This window comes from Setaria italica, chromosome IX (assembly GCF_000263155.2).
Source record: "Setaria italica strain Yugu1 chromosome IX, Setaria_italica_v2.0, whole genome shotgun sequence".
In the NCBI taxonomy this organism is placed as follows: Eukaryota; Viridiplantae; Streptophyta; class Magnoliopsida; order Poales; family Poaceae; genus Setaria; species Setaria italica.
The window spans coordinates 20,329,892-20,339,106 of NC_028458.1; positions in this window are offsets into that span (position 1 = coordinate 20,329,892).

Consider the following 9,215-nt stretch of genomic DNA (forward strand, 5'->3'; position numbering starts at 1 on the left):
TTTTAAAATGGGTTGAGGTTGTCAAAGTCCTAAATTTTAAGTTGGACTACGCGTTGCTACGGGAACACCAAATTTAACCAAAAATAACTATTATGATAAAAAATCATGCAAAATATGTGCTGATGTGGTCATGATTAATACAAACACAAAAGCAAAGATGCTGACCAAAAAGTTTAAAACTGCGCTAAGCAAATATATAGTCCAATTTGAACAAAGATGTACTTGCTATGACAACCGGTATCATGCCTCAAGTATTAGTTATTACTAGGAAATAGCCCGTGTGTCGGCCATACATCTATGGGCCTTCAGAAGGTTTGGACAGTCCTAAATACGAGGCTATACACCGAGACATGTCAAACATGGAGACTGCACCGGCGTGGTCTACATGGAGGACAAGAACCAGTCGAGGAATAAGAAACTACTCGTAGCAATTAGAGTAGGACCCTCTAGTCGAATCCGACTAGTATTCTTGTAAATAACCGACTTGTAGCCCAACCCCTGGTAATATAAGGTGAGGTAGGGATCCCTCTGTCGGTGTTTAAACCCGACAACCAACAAAGGGGTGTACCCAAGGTAGAGTTTTGGTTGGTGGGTGTCGCCAAAATTAGGAACTCAATGGTATACGTAGGCATGCGATTTAAACAGGTTCGGGCCGCTAGATCGCGTAATACCCTATGTCCTGTGTGTTGTTCACTTGTATTCAATTGAATTTGTCTGGAGGGGTCCCTGCCCGTTCTTATATATTGGAGGAGTAGGGTTACAGGTCGGTTATTTTACAGGGATACTAGTCGGTATTCGACCAGAGAGTTCTACTCTAACTGCTATGAGTAGTTTCCGAGTCCTCGACTAGCTCTTGTTTGTCGGCTAAGCACCCCTAGGGCCACCAAAAGGCTTGTATGGACCCACTCAAGGGAACGTACCCGAAATCTACTCAGACATGAAGACTACTCTGCAGAGTGCGTAGGCTTCATGGACTCCCCGAAGACTAGTCGGGTCAAAAGGAAACTACTCCGAGTTAGAGTAGGACTCAGTAAACGTACTCGACTAGGACTCGAACACAATCCGCTCGGTAACCCTGCTCCCCCGACTATATAAGGGCGGGCAGGGACCCCTTCCAGAACAACGAACAATAGAGAACAAGATCAATACAATCTACACACAGGATGTAGAGTATTACGCGATTTAGTGGCTCGAACCTGTCTAAATCGTGTTCCTTACGTCACCATCGACTCCTTGATTCTCGACGACACCCACCGCACAAAAGACCACATAGGGTACCCCTAGGCAGGTTGCCGGTATAAAACACCGATAACTTGCGCGCCAGGTAGGGGAGGTCGTCGAGTTTCTCCGCGCAAGATCGATGGCGCCATTCGTCATCAAGCCCGTTTTACCTTTGAGGCGGGCGCAACCTTCGTCTTCGGTTCCTAGCTTTGCATCACTGATAGTGCTGGATCCTTTCAACGCCGCATCGTCGGCAACCAGGAAAAGAAGTGCCTTGACGAAAACTTTCTTCATCAAGAAGCTGAGTATTTCGTCACAAAAATCCAAAATTTCAACATCAACAACACTAAGTTTGACTACGGCTCGGACTTGACTTCGACTCGGACTAGCCCACACAGGCTGACACCCAAGTCATCCCGCAAGTCGATTTCAACTCAAAGTCGATTCCCGCACGGACTCCGCAACACAGCCACGGTCCACCAAGAATTCCTTACTCGAGTCCAATCCGAACTCGAGTCAGTTGAGGACTGCGACTACGATTCGGACTCTGTCCAAGAGATCCCTTTGTTAGGCTCAGCTCAAGGCTTGATAATTACTTTGACTCCGCAAGGCAGATTCGTTTATTGCCCTGGGATGAAGCCATCATTCATGCCCAAGATTACGAGTCACGCCTTGTCACTCACATAGACAACCTCCCATATCAAGAGGGCATCCCGCTTACCTCAACCCGCGAAGAAGGAAGTACTACAGAGATTGCAACATCAAGCTCTGGAAGCTACTACTCGGACAGAGAAATCTTTGTCATCACATCACCAAACAATTATTCAAGTGCCAGCCATCAGAGAACTCCTCGATGGGTTACACAACTCGATGACGTCTCACAAGATGAATCATCAGCTAACACCGCGCAAGATGAAAACTCTGAATAGAGAAATCAAAGAAGGGCACATCAATGCTGCCCAAGCAGATCATCGCCGACTACTGGCTACAAGCATTCCTATTGTGAACCTCGAAAGAGCATTCGACGCTGTGCAAGTACGAGAGCACAACACTCTACTTGCAGCAATTGCCTCGATTAATCTCATATCAACTCTCATACCTCATGATAGAGACAATGAGTTAACAGCACAACTCGCGGAAAGGGGCAACGGGTTAATAGTGCAACTTGCAGAACAAGCTTACAAACTACTCGACAAAGAATCGCCAATCCCATCTATCCCTCGCAACTTGGCCCACCAAGACAGTAGCAGAGGCATCGCAGTCCACGGTGGCCATCGCGAGGCTCCAAGAAACAGTAACGAAGTAGTCAACTAGCCAAGGTAACATAGCCAAAGGCAAAATAGAGATGAACGCGAGGCCCCAAGGTGAAACAGGGATGCAGGAGAGGCTAGTTGCACCAATTCTGCAAAGAGCCCTCGCAACCGTAGAACCGATTGAGAAGCCTCATTTTTCAGTGACCTAAGAGAGGTAATCAATAACAACTGACATCATGAACATGAATGCAAAGTTGACGAATATGATCACTTTCCCGCTTTCTCCACACGAATAATGAAGACCAAACTACCCGAAAAGTTCAAGCCAACAAGGATCACCAAGTATGATGGCAAGCAAGATCCAGTCCAATGGCTACGATGCTACTCTCTAGCAGTTCAAGCAGCTGGGGGCAATGACAATACAAAGATCATTCACTTTTCCATATGCATGGAACTCGCGCCATTAACATGGCTCGAGTCACTCAAGCCCAACTTGATCGATTCCTGGGAAGACTTGACGAAAGCCTTTACTAATAATTACGCGGGCTCCATGTCTCGCCTAGGCAACAAAATTGACCTATCCCAAGTCAAACAGAAAGAAAGCGAAACACTTTGCAACTACCTATGCCGTTTCTTTGAAAAGAAGGCTACAATAGTCGACATTTCAGAAGCAGACGTCATCGAGTACTTTCAAAATGGCCTCTATGATCGTAGAACATACCAAGACTTCGGCAGACGTCGTCCAGCCATCGTCAAAGATCTCAAAACCATGGTGCAGCAATGGGCAGATGAAGAAGACAAAGAGCATGAGAGATTCGGCTCTCATCGCAACCGCGGTCGCGACTACAATAACAACAATCGTGAGCAAGACAGAAACCGCAACAACGATACTCGAAACAACTACTCGGGTAATCAGAACCGCAAGGCAAACCCGACAACACTGTCGCAACTATGACCAACTCAGGCAAGAAAGGGTCGCACAAGCGCAATGACGGGCCCTCCTTCATTGAGTTACTCAAGAAACAATACCCATGGCATCCAAACAGCAAACACTCGGCGATTGATTGCTACAGCATGCACTAAGTAATGCAAGAATTACCTGCACCACCACCTCCCAAAGACATTGGTCAGAAGAAGGACAAGGGTAAAAGCAAGGTCAATAAAGATGACGAAGGTGAAGGCGAGTTCCAGACTGCCTCCAAGACGGTCAACGTCATTTTTGGGGGAATCCCAGGTACCGCATCCAAGCGGTCCAATAAGCTAGTACTTAGAGAGATTATGGCCATCGAGCCAGCAGCTCCTACACCACTCAAATGCTCTGAGGTACCCATAACTTTTAGCAGAAAGGACTAATGGACAAATTTCTCAGAACCAGGCCGATTTCCTCTAGTACTCGACCCTGTCATCGCTGGCTCAAGACTTACCAAAGTACTCATCGATGGCGGAAGCGGACTCAATGTCATTTTCGCCAAGACACTAAGGAAAATGTGCCTCGACATCACAGACATGCTTACTCCAACGGACTCACCATTTTACAGGATTGTCCCAGGAAATGTGACCATACCGCTAGGACAAGTCATCCTACTAGTCACTTTCGGCACTAAAGAACATTACCGAACTGAGTACATCAGGTTTGAGGTTGCCGATTTCGAAACTTCTTACCACGCCATACTCGGAAGACCAGTCCTAGCCAAGTTTATGGCCATACCACACTACGTGTACCTGGTACTCAAGATGCCAGGACCTAAGGGTGAGTTAACACTACGTGGAGACTTAAGGCGATCATACGAGTGCGACACGGAAGCTGTCGAGATTGTAGCGACTTCTCAAGCACTCAATCCCATGCAACAAGTCTTCACAACTTCAAAGAAACTCAGCCCCACAGAAATCCAGATCCCAGAAAATAAGTCAGGATCAACAAAAGTGAAACCAGCAAGCGAGAAGGACTTCAAAACCGTCGATCTCCAAACTAGTGACTCATCCAAGACAGCCCTGATTAGAACAAGGCTAGACCCTAAATAGGAAAACGTGCTCATCAGCTTTCTTCGGGCTAACCATGACATCTTTGCTTGGAAGCCAGCTGACATGCCCGATGTGCCCAAGGAGCTGATTGAGCATTCACTAAACATCGACCCCAAAGCCACCCAAAAAGACAACGACTATAAAGGTTCGCCTAGGACAGAAGAGATGCAATCAAAAAAGAGCTAGCCAAACTACTCGCGGCAGGGTTTATCAAAGAAGTTTTCCATCTTGATTGGCTAGCCAACCTTGTACTCATTTGCAAGAAGAACAATGAGTGGAGGATGTGCGTCAACTACACAGATCTCAACAAGCATTGCCCAAAAGACCCCTTTGGACTACCCAGGATCGACCAAGTAGTTGACTCCACAGCTGGGTATGCTTTGCTCTGTTTTCTCGACTGCTACTCAGGCTATCATCAAATAGCCCTTAAAGAAGAAGATCAAGCCAAAACAACTTTCATCACCCCATTTGGAGCATTTTGTTACAAAACAATGTCTTTCGGGCTAAAAAATGCAGGGGCGACCTATCAACGCACCATCCAAATGTGTTTCGAGAAGCAACTACACCGCGACCTATCAACACGCCATCCACATAGACTACGCCGTCTTGCACCGTAGTCTCCATGTCTAACACGTCTCGGTGCACAACCCTATATGTGGGTCTGTCCAAATCTTCTGGTGGGCCCATGGATGCATGTACGATAAGCCCCCAAGTATATTTTAGTCAAATGCAGCAGTCTTGAGTACCTTTACAGGCTTCATCCGACTAGTTTATGGTGCTCTTCTGAGTACTTTGTCAAAGTTGAGCCTTCAAGTAACTCGAGTACTGCCATACGGCTAAAATGTGCTCAAGCCTCATCCGACGAAGTCTTGAATATCTATCCTTGAATTTATATATGGAAGTGCAATGAAAATTGCACTCCATATGGAGTAGCCCTCGAGCCTTAGGTTGAATAGAAGAATCAGGTTGAGGGTCAATTTGCATTTGCACTGTTTTCACCTTAAACTCTGGAAATTTTTTTTTAACCGACGAGCACGTGGCACACAGCCCCCGAGCCGTTACCCGACTAGTTTCAGGAGGTATAAGGGTCAACCACCAGTCACCGTGACCGTCGCCAACAATAACCTTATCTTTTGCGGTAACTTCAGAAAACTGACGATCATATACAAAATTAACGGCCAGAGGCGTAACCATCGGGGCCATTATCTCCTTTTACTCTGCTTCTATTAGAAATAGACGAGGGAAGTTACCCGCTATTTACTCCGCCATTGCCATCTACTATTTGCACTTGAGAAAACCCTATTGCCCAGCACTGTCGCAGTTCAATCTGAGATCGCCGACGCCGCCTCCCTCCTGTGAGCTCCCGAGCGTATGCATGTGAAGCAGCTCATGACATCCAAGATGGGGAGAAAAGCTTCTGCTTCCAGGGGTACTAAAGGTTCCTTTAGGAGATTTGAAACGGGGAAGGAGCCGCAGCTACCTCCGCCCAAGTATGGGAAGACAAACCAAACCGCACCGCCAACTCCTGCCTGTGCCTGGAATAAATCAACCATGATGGAAGAGGAAATTCAGGCGTTGGAGAAGGTGAAGCTGCTGCAGGATCAAGCAATCGTAGGCTGGATGTGTGCCTTTGGTAATGCATGGCCGTTTGAAGAGTGCCCCGAGGAGACGGTAACCTTCGCCCACTTTGTCGAGCGCAGTTTTGCCATCCCCTCCTCTGATTTTCTGCGGGGCCTTCTGGATTATTACAAGCTTCAGCTGGTCCACCTCAATCCAAATGGTATTCTCCACATTGCTATTTTCGTACACCTGTGTGAGGCTTTTTTGGGGATTCAACCCCACTTTCAACTGTTCCGCAAGATATTTCGGGTGAAGCCGCAGCCAAAACTGGAGTGCACTGTAGTAGTCGGAGGTGCCAGAATTTAGGTCCGAGAGAAGAGTAGTAGTCTGTACTTGGACTACGAGTTGGTGGAGTCGCACTCTGGGTAGAAGGAGAAGGTGGTTCTATATTGGAAACCACGATCTGAAGCTGCCAAAGGTGACAGGTCACCACCCGAAATGGAACAATAGGTGGATTGACGAGCCGACGCACGGGAACAGTCTTCAAGTACCCAAGCTCTTGGCCAAGATCGCCCACCTGAAGGATCAGGGACTTACGAGCATTGGAGTGGCCTTCAATGTTTTGAAGAGATGAGTGCAACCCCTGCAGCTTCGCCACACCTGGGGTTACGAGTACTTGGGCCTCGACGACCCATCAAGGATGATGCCTAAAGAAATGTCCATCGACGGGGTGATGGCAAGGTTGAAATGCTTCTTTAAGAACACTAATGAGATCCCTCGAGTAGTCCCGAGTTCAGCGCCGCTAACCCGCCAAGAGCAATAAGTACCCGTGGCTTTATCCCCTGAGTACTTATTTGAGGTCTTTCTTGCTTTCTAACTGGTCTGCCTTTATGCAGGAAGACATACTTATGTTTTATTCACCCCGTCCTCCCCCTAGCTCTGACGATATGGAGAGCGCTCCACGGGTGCTTGGGCAAAACCTTGCTATACTAGGGGCCACCGAGGAGGAGGAAGAGGAAGAAGGAACTGAGTCCCTTAGCAGCTCAGACTTTGATGCTACTAGGGCATATTGTGTGAAGGTACGCACCTCGAACAAAGTTGGGACGTCTTCTGGCTCATCGAAGCGCCTTGTGGATGATGAACTTGAGACGGCTCTGGTCCTACCGCCGAAGAAGAAGTAGTCGGTCAGCAGGATGCGTGCTCCGGGTAGTCTGCGCATTGTCGAATCCGTGCCCCTGCTGGTAATAACCTTCGACGAAGGGTAAGACCCTGAGGTGTGGGTACGATTATGCATGTATGTTGGTGTCACGACTATTAATCAAGACTTGTTGTATCTGCACGTAGTCACGGAGGTAGTCGATGCGACGGAGGCGGCAGGTCGCAGCGTCCCGCCTGAAGTTCCAGTATCCAGGGAGGTCGTTGTGGTTGAAGATGATCCGAAGCCTCCCGCTGCTGAAGTTAATCCTGTGGGTACTGAGGTATCTGTACAGGAAGAAGATAGGACTATCCTAGCTGGCGGTAGTTAGGATGCACCACAACATGCCTCGCCAGGAGATCCTGCTCCCACCATCAAGCCCCTACGCTTGGTGGGGAAGCCGTCGCTGAAGCTGCGATGATCCGCAAGGTAAATTGATTCGATATGGTTGAGTACCGATTTTAACTTGAGTAGTTGGCTGTCTTTCATCCCTGACACTATGTGTTGTGCAGGATGTCTTCTAGCCTGGACCTTGGGTCATCAGGTTCAAGGTCAACAACCGATGGTGCGCTCGGTTGAAGATGTAACCCCCGCGCCTATTGTAGCCCTGGCGGAGGAAGATTCAGCTCTAGCGGTCGAGACAAGTGCCTCATCACTCATCACTGCGTTGATGCATGACGTAATCGACTCGATGGCTGACATCGCAATGCCAGCCCCTGAGCCTGCTGTGCCTGGGGCTCTTCCCATGGATATTCCTGTAGAGAGTCCGCCCCCTCCTGTGATCATGGCAGCTATCCCCCTTAACGCTGCTCCTCTCAAAGCCCCCGAGGAGCTGCTGCTGTTGGGACGACTTCCAAAGCTGGTATGTCATCTAGCCATAATATGGTCCTAGTTCCTAGTGCGAGGATCGAGCCGAGCGTTGAGATTTGGGTGCTGCCCGAGGAGGTCCAGCTGATTGACGATCCTCTGCTAGATGCGCAGATGGTGGCCACTATACTCGAGATGAACCAGCACGTCGCATCTTACACTAAGGTATGTTTGAACTTTGCCTTATATTTCACTTCTGAATGCCCAAAATTTATATTCCGTGCGATATCTAAGTACTGATTTCTGGATAACAAGACTTGATCAACCTGTAACGACCTTGGTTAACCAGCCGAGTTAATCTCAAGATTGATCCCAATCTACAGTTCCACCAGTCCGACCCCTAAAACCGCACCGACCGGCAAACGGCAACTCTTCTCTAAGTCCCGAAACAGTGTTCCTCCAAAATCTTAGAGCTGTGGGAGAGCCAGAGTCTGGAAAGTGGACCCACAACCAGATCCCCGGATCTCTTGAGTCAAACGCGCCAGAGCCAGCGTGCGCCCCACTTCAGAGCTTCCCCGCCGCGTGGCTCAATCTCTCCGACGCGCGCCGCCTCACCCAGTCGCCGGCCGCGACAAGATAGATCAGCGCGCCTCCCTTCCAATCGCGCGCGGAAGCCCCTGCAACCCTTTCTGCCTTGCCTCGTCTCGCTCGCACTCTCGCCGGCCGCGCCAAGGCGCCCTGTCGCCGCCGTGGCAGAGGTTTTGCTGCTACCGCGCCAGACCGCCTCGCATCCCACACCCATCACCTTGCCCGGATGCTTGGCCGCGCACCCCGATGTCTTCCGGCTTTTCCACCTCTCCACAGTTGCGCCGCCCACACGCGCGCTCCATGACAATACTGCCCTCGCCAACCACAGCTTCGGCAGGGACAGCTCCTTTTTCCGCCTCGCCAGTGATGTGCCCCGGCAAGCCGCTGTCTGCGCTCGCTCGCGCCGCCGCTCACCCTGTCACCTCACCTGTTGCGACCTCACTTGCAGTGGCTTCCTTCCTGTCACACGCCAGTCAAGTTGCCACCCACAATCCGCCGCTTGATGCGACCAGACCCTGCTCGCCTCGCAAACTCTTAATCCCGGCAAAACCGTGCCTACGCCGGCTTTG